The sequence below is a fragment of the Anabrus simplex genome, chromosome 1, assembly GCF_040414725.1.
Source record: "Anabrus simplex isolate iqAnaSimp1 chromosome 1, ASM4041472v1, whole genome shotgun sequence".
Taxonomy (NCBI): Eukaryota; Metazoa; Arthropoda; class Insecta; order Orthoptera; family Tettigoniidae; genus Anabrus; species Anabrus simplex.
This window is the reverse complement of record NC_090265.1, coordinates 1,364,919,507-1,364,933,205: the sequence shown is the minus strand read 5'-3', so window position 1 is coordinate 1,364,933,205 and position 13,699 is coordinate 1,364,919,507. Positions and strand designations below refer to the sequence as shown.

Below are 13,699 nucleotides of genomic sequence, written 5' to 3'. Positions count from 1 at the left end.
TTCAAGAGGACAAATTGGGGGAAATATTTGTTTATAGGAAGGGGAGTTAGGGAGATGTTCAATAAATTTCCAATTTTTTGCAGTCATTTAAGAAAAGGCAGATCAGGATTGATTGATTGATTGATTGATTGATTGATTGATTGATTGAACGTAGTCCGGACACTCGCTGGAGATTGGGCATACGCAAATAGGATATGGGAGCGGTCCGGTGGCACTGCTGTTGATGTGTAGTGTGCATTTGACGGACATCCAGTTGGGAGTGTTGTTGCTGTGTGGCGTTGAATTGCCATCCGAATTGTGACAGACAACTATCAGGTGAATGTCGCCAGGTTTTTTGTGACGAGGAGAGGCGGCCCTACTGTACGCCGCTTACTTACACTGACGGAATAAAATATCCAAACACATGAAATAAGGAATGTGGAATACGGAAAATTTTCAATATACTGTATTTGATGAGGTAAAATATTTAATTGAATAAAGGTACAAGCCTACAGGTTAATGTGCACGCGAGAAAAGCCATCGCAAATGTGCTATGCTGGTCCATTAATAACTGGTGTAATAGCCTGATTGTTGAATGAAGGTATGCAAACTTGCATGCATTGTTTCGTACAGATACCGAATGTCAGCTTGTGGGATAAAGTTCCATGTCTGTTGTACTTGGTTGGTCAATACTGGGATGGCTATTGCCGGTTGTGGACTACGCTGGAGTTGTTGTCCAGATGTCCCATACATGCTCGACTGGGGACAGATCAGGGATCGAACAGGCCAAGGCAACATGTCGACAATGTACAGTACGTTGGGTTACAACAGCGGCATGGGGTGTGCATTATCCTGTTGGAAAACACCCCTGGGAATGCTGTTCATGAAAGGCAGCACAACAGGTTGAATCACCAGACGGACGTACACTATATACCTGCAGTCAGGGTGCGTGGTATAACCACGAGAGTGCTCCTGTTGTCATAGGAGATTGTTCCCCAGACCAGAACTCCCGGGGTAGGCCCAGTGTGTCGACGCCGCAGACAGATGGAATGCAGGCGCTCACCTGGCCTCCTTCAAACCAACACAAGGCCATCACTGGCACCAAGGCCGAACCGGCCTTCATCGGAAAACACAACGGACCTCCACCCCATCCTCCAATGAGGTCTCACTTGATACCACTGAAGTCGCAAATAGTGGTGGTTTGGGGTAAGTGGAATGCACGCCGCAGGGCATCTGGCTCGGATCTGTCCTTAAAGTAACCGATTTCGAACAGTTCGTTGCGTCCTGTGGTGCTAACTACCGCTCCGCTCGAATTGCTGTTGCAGACGCAGTCCTCTGCCCCACGGCCATACGCCGAATACGGCGGTACTCCGTCTCGGTGGTGCCACGGAGACGTCCGAGGCGCGGTCTTCTTGCCAGCGTACCTTCTCGTGACCACTGCTGCCAGCACGCATGCACAGTGGAAACGTTCTTGCCAAGTCGTTCTGCAATAGGGCGGAAGGAAAATCCACCTTCACGTAGCCCTATTATACGGCCTCGTTCAACCGCAGTGAGCTGTTGATACTGGCCTCTTCGTCATCGTAAAGACATTCTTGATCCACTCACAGTCACTCCGTCCAGTCTCACAGGTAACTAACGTTCTCGAACGGTACAGCCCGTATTTAAAGCAAACCTGATGTGCAACGTGATGGGGCCGCTACTGGCGCCATTCTAATGCGATTTGCGGGAATTTGAATCAACGTCATCTTTCAGATGTATAAACACGCCTAACAACGTTCGTTAATCTAGCACAACCCCTTCTTGGTGTTTGGATATATATATTTTCCGTCAGTGTAATTGCTAAGATGAGGAATGTGATCACCGGAAATACAGCACCTGCCTATCTGTCTGACTTGAAGAGGAGGGATATCTATCCTCGTAAAAATATTGCATCATAACTTCCAGAGCGCATGGAACGCTAGTTCGAGAACTGAAGCTAGAATAATGGTGCCAAATCGAAAGGTCTGCACCAGGCAACCGAGGCCATAGATGATGATGATGATGATGATGATGATGATGATGATGATGATTATTTAAAAATCAAACAGGACGATGCACATAAATAATGATGATGTTTCTGTTTAGAAACACTATCGAGCAACGACGTTCACTCCCAAAATTCACTGAGAACTCAGGATCACCATGGGTACATCGCCTGTTTTGCAGCAAAAATTTGCTTGGAATTAATCGGCACATCTATTAAAACGTCCTGAGTGAAATTTACTGTCTTTAATCATGACCTCCGAACAGGATTTATTAAGTTACGATTTAAAAAAAAAAGTAGTTTTAAACTCCGACTCACAGTAAGTAATATTTACTTAATTAATTTCCAGTATTTTTGAGATAACCATAATACAATCCACTGAAAGCAATTCTAAAGACAATACACAAAAGACTGCAATAATAATTCAACTTTCAAGCGGTCCACTTGACTTAGCTAACTTCACTCCGCTTTCATTTTACACTTTTAATGGGGGGATAATAGGACGAAGTGCGCCTCTGTGGTGTAATGGTTAGTGTAATTAGCTCTACCACGAAATTTGAAAAGTGGTACGAGGAATGGAACGGGGACCACTCAGCATCGGGAAGTCAAGATGAATAGAAGGGGTTTCATTCCCACTTCAGCCATCCTCGAAGTGTTTTTTCCGTGGTTTCACACTTCTTCTCCAGGCAAATGCCGGGAGAGTGCCTAACTTCACACCATGGCCGGTTCCTTCCCTCTTCCTTGCCTATCCCTTCCAATTCGCCCAGGTAAGGCCACTAACGCTCCAGGACACTGCACGTGAGGTGGTAGAGGTGGGATCCCTCGCTGACTCCGAGGGTAACAATGACGTATGGCCTGAACATAATTTTAATCACTATCACTGTTAGTTCAGAATCATAGGATCTTTTCACAGTCACTTTCGTCTTCGTCTTCGCTTGAGTCCACACCACCTAAGTTTATAACAATTTTATCCATTTGATAAAAAGCGAAGGCGGGACAGGTTTTTCTCCGGGCACTCCGGTTATCCCTGTCATCTTTCATTCCAGCAACACTCTCCACTATCATTTCATTTCATCTGTCAGTCATTAATCATTGCCTCAGAGGAGTGCGACAGGCTTCGGCAGCCGGCACAATTCCTATCCCATCGTCACCATAAGACCTAACTGTGTCGATGCGACGTAAAGAATTGTAAAATTAAAGATAAACCCACCGGGCTGAGTGGCTCAGACTGTTGAGGCGCTGGCCTTCTGACCCCAACTTGGCAGGTTCGATCCTGGCTCAGTCCGGTGGTATTTGAAGGTGCTCAAATACGTCAGCCTCGTGTCGGTAGATTTACTGGCACGTAAAAAGAACTCCTGCGGGACTAAATTCCGGCACCTCGGCGTCTCCGAAAACCGTAAAAGTAGTTAGTGGGACGTAAAACATTATTAAAGATAAAAACCAAAGCTTAGTCACTTATTATAGCGAGCTCGATAGCTGCAGTCGCTTAAGTGCGGCCAGTATCCAGTATTCGGGAGATAGTAGGTTCGAACCCCACTGTTGGCAGCCCTGAAGATGATTTTCCCTGGTTTCCCATTTTCACACCAGGCAAATGCTGGGGCTGTACCTTAATTAAGGCCACGGCCGCTTCCTTCCAACTCCTAGCTCTTCCCTGTCCCATCGTCGCCATAGATCTATCCGTGTCGATGCGACGTAAAGCTACTAGCAAAAAAAGTCACTTATTATGATGTCTTCCAGTGCGATATCTTCTCTAGTTGGTATCATAATGACTAAAACATAACGCCTTAATAATGTTCTGCTTAGTACCTTAGTTGTAGGAGTATTAAATTACATCAGTGGTCTGACGCCTAAAAGATAGCAACTCTTTCGACAACTCGGTACCACGGTGCTCCACCTATGTAATCATGATCATGACCATTTTACGAAGTACTTTCTCTAACCCTAACCTACTTCTACAGTGTGCCTTTGCTGGCGGGACCTAGTGTTTACAGTGCACTATTGTCTTCTGGTATGTGCTAGAGCAATTTTGTTACTTTCATTGATCTGTCTCAGTTTTATCCTTGACTTTGACAAAATGAAAGTCACTGAGGTATGAGTGATGCTAGTAATGCAATTCCTTATGCAGCCAGTCCCTGCTATGAATGGTGTGAAAATGTTGCTCATAGGGTCGCTTGGCAGACTGATATTTAACATCAACTTCTGGCTCGGTGAGGAAAGCAACGGGAAACTACCTCACTCCTCCTTTCCCTAGTACGCCTCTTCAGTGATGCCTAGGTCATCTATGGCAACTGATGGCGGAGCTGTTAACGATCCAACCAGCCTTCGGGATGAGGACTAAACATACACACTTCTACAGTAATCGTGTGACGCAAATGGAGAAAATTCAGTTCAGTTACGTAGGATAGACGAAAATAGAGACCCAGAGGTAGATTAAGCAGAGGAGGTCAGATTTCTGAAATGATGATAGTCGGGTTTGTTTATGATTTGAGTAAATGAAACAAGACAAAGATTAATTTATATGATTCTAACTCAGAGGAATGGAAATTAATCTACCTTCAAATAGAGGTATTTTGGATAGGTCACTCGTTTAATTTATATAGACTTATCACAAACACAACGATCTAGAATGAAAACGATTGCAGGCCCTATAAGGCAGTAAAGGAAGAAAATTTAATATTTAAAAAATCATAATCATCAAGAAAATAACAAATATCATTGAAACATAAAACAACAATTATTATTGATCTGTAAGGCGCGATGGCGCAGGTTTCGAGTTGCTGTCGTCCCAACCTCAGTGTCCGGGCTCTAATTCCGGCGACTTTTGGTGGGATGTTCAATAAGAACATCCCAGGATGACAAGGAAAATGTTCGGCTCTCTAAAGCCAATATATAACTTATAAAACGTTCGGCTCTCGATCCTCGATGAAGGCCAATGCCAGAACAGAGCCAATTAAGCCAAAGACCGCACAGAGTTATTAGGGGAATGAAGAAAGGAAGATGAACCATAATATTTGTGTCCATTCCTGAGCACAAAAAGAAATTATGCTTATAGTTTTAACGTGACTGTTGACCACAAGGACATGATTTTTCATTTTAAAAACTCGCATGCATTGGCCGCGATTCGAAGGATAAAACGAACATGGTTACAGTATGAGCGAACATCACAACTATCAAGGAAATGAAAACGTTCAGCTTTTGTAAAACACCCTACTTGTACCGGTACTAGAATAAATGCGTGTGAGTGGCTTGTTCTTCTGGTAATCCCCTCAACAATCAACGTTTCGGTATCTTCTCCTCACACTTGAGTTGGCGAATACATCGTCTTTCTTTGGATGTAGTTCGAATGCCACCACATTCCCGAAGTAATTAATTTTCCATTTTGAGCCCTTCATCAATGGAGCTTAAGTCGTGACATTGTGAACTAATTATTACGAAATACCATTGAGCAACATGCTTTATCAAGTATAAACTTACCTTAAGCAAAACAATGTGACACACGTAAAACTTAACTGAACTAACAGAATAATATTTCCGCCGCCCTTCATATAACCTACCGCGGCTCACAATGACTCAGCATAATTTCCTGGCTCTCCGAATGGCGGGCTGCGGTGGGTGGGGATATGAAAGCCAATCGCACAGCGCCAACTATCCCTTGTCGGTCGGCCGAAGGTTACTCGCCGAGTCCAACAGGTTGTTTTTCGTGCGTGAGCTGCAACGTTAAGAATGCGACTGTCTCACATTCCTGGAGATCTGAACTCGGTTTTACCCGAGGACAACTATTTTCTTATTTTATATTCTTTTATGACACACATATGCATTTGTGCATTTCATATTTTCGCGATTGGTTTCAGAATTACTATGCGTGTCGAACACTCCATTGCCTTTACCATTTCTTTCAATAATAAAAAATGAAATCCTTGACGCAAGAGACGGTGCAACTTTTTTCTTGAAAGAAAAACCCTTAATTTCGATCAGGAATGAAATAGCATTTATATCAAATCACATCAGAATAAAGGTGCGGGAGACGAGTAGGCAGAGGCGGATTTATGGACTCGCCGAAGTCGCAATTGCAGTGGCGAGGGCCCCGAGTTCCGGTGGGCCTCCATATCGCAATGAGAGGGAAATTAATACAAGAAGGAAGAGAAGAATAGACAAAAAGAGGGGACAATCATGTTGAATATAAAATTTCCCGAATTCATAGAAAAATAACCGTGGTTATTATAGTGCTAGTTGTGTGTTCTCTGCTTAAGGCATGAAAAGTTATTGACAGTTTTGCTACAGTCAAAGCTAGGGGGAAGTTCTTGTAAACGTGATGCGGGGTTTCTAAGTAAAATAAAGTGGTCACTTTATTACTCATAGATATGGAGAAGTAATAAAATGGTTTGATAATGATGAAATTCAATACAGTCTATTTAAAAATTGTAGCAAATATGTGCAAATGCGTCTTAAGAAAATAGGCCCCTGCAGCATTAATTCGCCCCTGCGGGTAGGGTCTAATTCCTCTATCATTACGCAACGTTAAGAATCAAAATTTTTTTTGTCGCTAGTTTTCGCATCGACACAGATAGGTCTTATGGCGACGATGGGACAGGGAAGGGCTAGGAGGGGGAAGGAAGCGGCCATGGCCTTAATTAAGGTACATCCCCAGCATTTGCCTGGTGTGAAAATGGGAAACCACGGAAAACCATCCTCAGGAGGATCAAAACTAAGACTCAGGCTGTAATCCGCGTTTCAGGTACAAGGGTACTCGCGTTCCGTGTGTCCGGAGAGGAAACATGCTCAAAAACGTGTACACGAATAACACGGATATTCCCTGAAAACGTAAATGCAAACAACTGCACATTTTGAACTCGCATGTAGGTGGTTACACACGTTTATACACGAAAAAAACGTGAGCTGGTAGAATACGGCAGTTGAGAGATACGACATCGGCTTCTCAATCGGGTGAATGATGTTCGATTCATGCTGATAGCGATGTGTTTTACCTGCATAAACATACACGTTTTCGAAAGTTATAGAATTTTATCGACTTTGCTAGCCTCGTAGTGCAGGCTAACGTGCCCACGTCCGGTTCGATTTGCGGCCAGTCCAGGAATTTTAATTCTAGACTGGATCAGGTCCACTCAGCCTCGCGATACTACCTGAGGAACTGTGCGATACGAGAGGCACTGGAGCGGTCAAGAAAACAAGCAGTAGGCCTACGGCTGAGGATGTCGTCACGTTGACCACGTAGAACTTCAGCATCTGTAGGTGAAGACCCTAATGGGCTGTTGCGCCACGTGCTTGGTTTTTGTTTTATGTATTTATGTCCGTAAATAGTAGTATATCCTGTGTCAGAGTGTTTACTTTATCTGTCACATTTACAATACCTGTCACTTCATATTTAAAAAACGACACATTGAATTTCATCATTTATATCGTTTTCAAATTCTAATATTATTGTAAATATAGCCTACTGTATAACTCTTAAGGTTAGGCCTATATCATTACAGAAGTTTTTATAATACATTGTTTTTTAATAATAATTTGTCTCGTCTTATTATCGACTAGCTGTCCGGCTCCATGGGTAAATGGTTAGCGTGCTGGCCTTTGGTCACAGGCGTCCCGGGTTCGATTCCCGGCAGGGTCGGGAATTTTAACCTTAATTGGTTAATTTCCTTGTCACGGGGGCTGGGTGTATGTGTCATCTTCATCATCATTTCATCCTCATCAAGACGCGCAGGTCGCCTACGGGAATCAAATCAAAAGACCTGCACTTGTCCTCGGACACTCCCGGCACTAAAAGCCATAGGCCATTTTATTTCATCGACTAGCTGCAGTAGCCGTCGTTGACGGGACAATAATATAGAATTAGCAAAGTTATCTGACTCCCCAGTTACTTCCCGCCAATATTCAGGCAGGCTGTTTTGCTCGGGACGCACCGGTTGATCAGTTTTATGAGCTTTCGATGTTGTAGGCCTTCACATTTAGTTTTCTTTCAACTCTGGGATATTATAGCATCTAACATAAAGGCAGTCCTTCCTTTTTTTTTTTTTCACGACTCCCTCTTTTCTTATTTCAAGCGATCGTTCCTTTGCGGTTTTTCTAATTTTTTTATCATCCTCACATTTCTCTTTGTCGATACGGACCGATGACCACGCGGCACGCGGGTTTATACCTTGGGACAATGATCACAAAATCCATCGCCAGTTCACACGATTAAACAATATTTCCGTGTTAAAAATGCTTGGCGTTGATATGGACTTAGTAAGAAAAGTCTAAACTCATTATTCTATGATCATAGTCGGTAGGGTAAAACCGTATAAGACATAAATGATTGGAACTTGTGTTCTCTATAACTTTTCTTACGATATGTAATACTTAGGCACCTTCCCCTAAACTACAATTTCATCCAGCGTGAATACAAATTATTTATAACCTACACTGTAGGACCTTATTCCCAAACTATATATACCGATTTTCATTAAATTCTGTTCATCCTTTTATCTCGTGGTTAGGCATTCATATGGACTTAGAAACAAAAATAAAAAATCACGAATATCTCTGTTATCATAGCCGGTACGATAAAAATGTGTAAGACATAAATCATTGGAAATTTAATTCTATGTAGGCCTATCTTTAGTTATGTAGTATTTATCGATAGGGCCACTAATAACATAAATATATGAGAATTCCATTTTAGGGCTCCCCGTAAACTACCATTTCTCTCATCGAGAATAAAATTATTTCCAGCCTAGATTGTAGTGCCTCATTCCCCTACTTTGCATATCGATTTTTATTAAATTCTCTTCAGCCATTTTCTCGTGATGCCTGTACATACATGCATACATACATACAGATAGACAGACAGGTAGACAGACAGACAGACAGACATGACTGAAAATTAAAAGTGAATTTCCTTGTTACTGTGGACACGGGTGATACAGAAATACCATTCTTTTAAAATTCTGAGCAATGTACAAACGAAACTTATTTTATATATATTTATTTAGAACTGGAACTTGTTTAAAAGGTATAAACTGGAATTGTAGGTTAAGGGAACACAACGCTTACACATCCCTATATACAGTAGTATTATACTTCTAATTCTACCACTTCCTAATAGAACATTTCAAGAAAGTACAAACTTTTGCGATGGGTGTAACGTAAAATTATAGCGTAGCCGTATGTTCTTTTGAAGGATAAAAATTGCGTATATTAAATAATTTAATTATGCCTTAAAGAAACTCTAGAGAAAATATATACAGCCACTAATCATGACATTCATTTGACATATTGCGATGATCTACGACTATCACTTTAATAGCCTAATTGGGACTAGATATTCCTCTAAAATTTATGTGACCAAGCGTAGCAATATTTTCTTTTTAAAAGTGAATTTTTATTTTCAAACCAAAATTCGGGAAGGAAAAATTAAAAAATGGCACGAAAAATTGGTAATTTCAAGCCTAGAGGCAGTTTTCTCATAAGGACAAGGGGGTGAAACTGATTCCTGCCCGTGTTGCCCCTGCATAGGCACCTGGATTAAAACTCCAGTACTGAACTGAACGTCAGCATTCCAGAAGTATCTACCAGTCAATATGACCCAATCGCTATATTCAGAACGGTGTTTATCAAGACCAACACTAACGATTATATCTGTAAATATTGATAATAATAATAATAATAATAATAATAATAATAATAATAATAATAATAATAATAATAATGTTATTTGCTTTACGTCCCACTGACTACTTTTACGGTCTTCGGAGACGCCGAGGTGCCGGAATTTAGTCCCGCAGGAGTTCTTTTGCGTGCCAGTAAATCTACCGACACGGGGATGTCATATTTGAGCACCTTCAAATACCACCGGACTGAGCCAGGATTGAACCTGCCAAGTTGGGGTTAGAAGGCCAGCGCCATAACCGTTTGAGCCACTCAGCCCGGCTGTAAATATTGAAGGCTCAACTCCATCGAAATAAGGAATGTTATATCAGATTTGTCTAGCGTAGAAATGTGATATATTATGCCTTCAGGAAACACAGGGATGAGCTACTACGGTGACCAAAAATAGCGGGAATGAGACTTGTGGCCGAGATTCCCCACAGAGAGTATGGCAGCGCTGTTTTTGCAAAACCAAATTTACAACTTTTGTCTGTGCAGCCATCATTGAAAATCAAATTGAGATAATAACTGTGGAACTCAGTAACTGCACCGTTTCGGGTGTCTACAAACTACCAAATGTATATTTCTCCTTCAAAATTCCAGATAACTACTACAAGCAAAAGACAAACTTTGTGGTTAGATACTCAACAGCCATAACAGTGCATGGGGATATACAGATGACAATAATAACGGAGAGGCTGTGTTAGAATGGGCTGATGATTTCCAATTACAACTTATTCATGACCCCAAACTACCTCCATCCTTTAACAGCAGTAGATGGCGACGAGGCTTCAACCCAGATCTGATATTTGTGAGTGAATACGTGGCACAGCAATGTGTGAAATCAATGTGCATTCCCATTCCAAATACCCAGCACCGGCCTATAATGTGTCACTTTTCTCAGCAATTCAACCAATAAAGGCTCCGTTTCGAAGGAGATATAATTTCAAAAAAGCAGACTGGCAGAAGTTCAGCTCAACTCTCGATAAAATAATATCAGATATCCACCCAACACCAGAGTTTTATGATCAGTTTGTTGAAGCTGTGAAGGAAGCTCCCCGCGTTTCCATACCGCAAGGATGTAGAGTTAACTATATACGAGGTCTAACTTCAGACACAGCTGCCCAAATATATTTCACTGTTTCAGGAAGATCCACTAAGTGAAGACACTATCTCGGCTTGAAGGAAACTGCTTTCCTCAATTGCAGAGGCAAAGAAAGATGCTTAGATCAAACTTATGGAGGAAACAGACATGTCAAGGGATAGCCGAAAGGCTTCGAAGCTTCTCAAACGACTTAGCAACGATCCAACCAAGGGACCAGTCCATGCAAATGTTACGGCAAACCAAATCGCAAATCAGCTTGTCATCAATGGGAAAACAAATCACCCTAAAGGGAAAATGGAACATAATATCCTATAAAATGAGGTAATGAAGTCCAGTAACCTATCCCGGTCATTTGAAATAACGGAATTACAGAAAGCGATTCAATGTAGCAAAATTGGAAAAGCGGCAGGATTAGATGATATCAAAATAGAACAAATCAAACATTTCAGTTCAACCACACAGGCATGGCTTTTAAACTTCTTCAACAACTGTTTTACTTCCCTAAAAATTCCAAAATATGGAGAAAATCCAGGGTGATCACATTTTTATTTAATTTATTTTTATTCACATTATTCACAATTGCAATATATCAGTCTACATTTCAGTGAATCCCACATAAGCAAGCTTATGTGTGGGCTTATATATAATGCTGTAGTTGCATTAAATTCATTGCATTATAAAATCATAACATCACATTTAATAGCCTGTGATGTTTGGAAGGAGTCATCGTAGGTGGAAATTTATTATATGGTTGATATATATTTGAAGAGACCAGATGATCAGGCATTTTTTAACTTTAGTCCTTTCCTTATCTTTAATATTTCTGGGGTACCGGTACTAAATGGAAGCCTAACCTCACCGATATGTCACTTTGCAGAACTTAACCATGACTTATTATTATAAAACTGAAATGGCAAACAGTATATTTAATGAGATTTAATAATTTCCATTGGCCATATATAATAACTGACACATTAACAAGCAATCCAACACCTTGGTACAAAAACATCCTTCCAGCATGGTGCAAATACTTAAGTTGTGTGTGCTTGCGTTGACATCACTTATCTTCTAGAAGCCAAACAAGGTATCTGTCGAAATTAGTCCTGGATATCACATTTTTATAATGGATCGTAAAAATGGTGGTTGATTAGTCCCTGGAATACAAATGAGCACATCTCTCTCGATACATTGTGATGTACTACAAGTTTACAGTAGTTGCATAATACGTAATAACGGCACACTTTTTAGCGATATATTTACACCCTAGTGCTGAATCGGTAGACCTCGGCAATCTTCGAGATTCGTATTGGCAACCTTTGAACACAAACTATGGAGTGCAATTGGACTTGACAAAAGAGTGACTGAATGGGTGGCTCTGTTTCTAGAAAATAGAACTCAGAGAATTAGAGTAGGTGAAGCTTTATCTGTCCCTGTAAAAATTAAGAGGGGAATTCCTCAAGTCAGCAATATTGGACCTTTATGTTTTCTTATACAGGGTGTTAGGTGTATACGTGCAGATATTTATTGTAGCAATAGAGAACGATGTGACGAACCACTATATATCAAACTTTTAGTAATCCTCGGAAGTTATTTTCGAGAGCAAAGGGGTACGATGTTTTTAGAATAGGTAGTATGCCTTGTTCTTGTGAATGAATAGCTTTCCTTTGATAACAGGCAAGTCACGCGCCATCCCTGCCAAACTGGTTTCTGTTCTGCTTATGTTTAAGAGCAAATGGACTACTGTGACAGCTGAGCGCTCCCTATTCAATGCCACGAGATGTTACGTAATATACTTGCCAAACTGGTTTTATGTTTACGAGCAACTGACCTACGGTAACAGCTGAAGGCTACCAGTCTACAACATGTTACGTTACATTATCGCCAGACTGGTTTGATGTTGTTAGTATTTAGTTTCCGTCTTAGGGGTTTCAGACAACACTAGTTATCGGTTTCGGACCCTGGAGATGTATTGAATTCTCAGCGTTAATACTGGTTCATTTGCTGTTACGTCCTTTAGGGGATAGGGATATCTGTGGTCGTCAGCCCTGTGGTCTAGTGAGTATGGAAATGACCTGAAAACCTGTGTCGGTGCGCGACCTGTACGAGCGTGTGATATAATTATTGGTTGGGATACGCACGCCGGGACGTGAAATGCGGTACGATCCCCGTTGTGCATTGCGTAAAGGTAGAAGAAGGAAGACAGTTCCTTGCGCCAACGAACAAATGCATGGCATAGGATATCCATATGAGTAGAATCAGAATTGAATTATCGAAGCACATCGAACGTTTTGTTTCAAACGAAAAATGGACATATTATACAACTAAGTAAATTAAACGTACCTACATTTCGTGCTTCCTGCCTGGTTGAGTGGCTAAAACGGTCGAGGTGCCAGCCTTTTGACTCCAACTTCGCATGTTCGAACCTGGCCCCGTGCAGTGGTATTTGAAGATGCTCAAATACGTCAGCCTCGTGTCGGTACATTTACTGGTACACCGAGCTCGATAGCTGCAGTCGCTTAAGTGCTACCAGTATCCAGTATTCGGGAGATAGTGGGTTCGTACCCCACTGTCGGTAGCCCTGAAGATGGTTTTCCGTGGTTTCCCATTTTCACACGAGGCAAATGCTGGGGCTGTACCTTAATTAAGGCCATGGTTGCTTCCTTCCCACTCCTAACCCTTACCTGCCCCGTCATCGCTATAATACCTATCTGTGTCGGTGCGACGTAAAGCAACTTGTCATTTTAGCCAAGACACCACTGTGGTTCAGAATATCCTCTGGTGCTTAAACATACGTTCACGGAGGTCATCCGAAGTGGTTACCTCAGTTCGGTATACTTTGTTTCTCATGTCCCCCCAGGCATAACAATCCACTGGAATAAGGGCTGGCCAATTGATAGTTCCACATCGTCCTGTCTACCGTTGAGGAAATGTCTGCACCATCGTGT

At 41.7% G+C, this 13,699-nt stretch overlaps 1 protein-coding gene across 1 annotated transcript in view; it reads right to left on the bottom strand.

Annotated features, from left to right (window-relative positions):
* Positions 1-5,610, bottom strand: part of LOC136858349 (glutathione S-transferase 1-1) — a 33,504-nt gene extending 27,894 nt beyond the window's left edge. The window contains exon 1 of the mRNA XM_067137823.2: positions 5,477-5,610. The gene's annotated coding sequence lies outside the window, so the exon portion shown is untranslated. The remainder of the gene's footprint in view (positions 1-5,476) is intronic.
* Between the last annotated feature and the right edge of the window lie 8,089 nt (positions 5,611-13,699).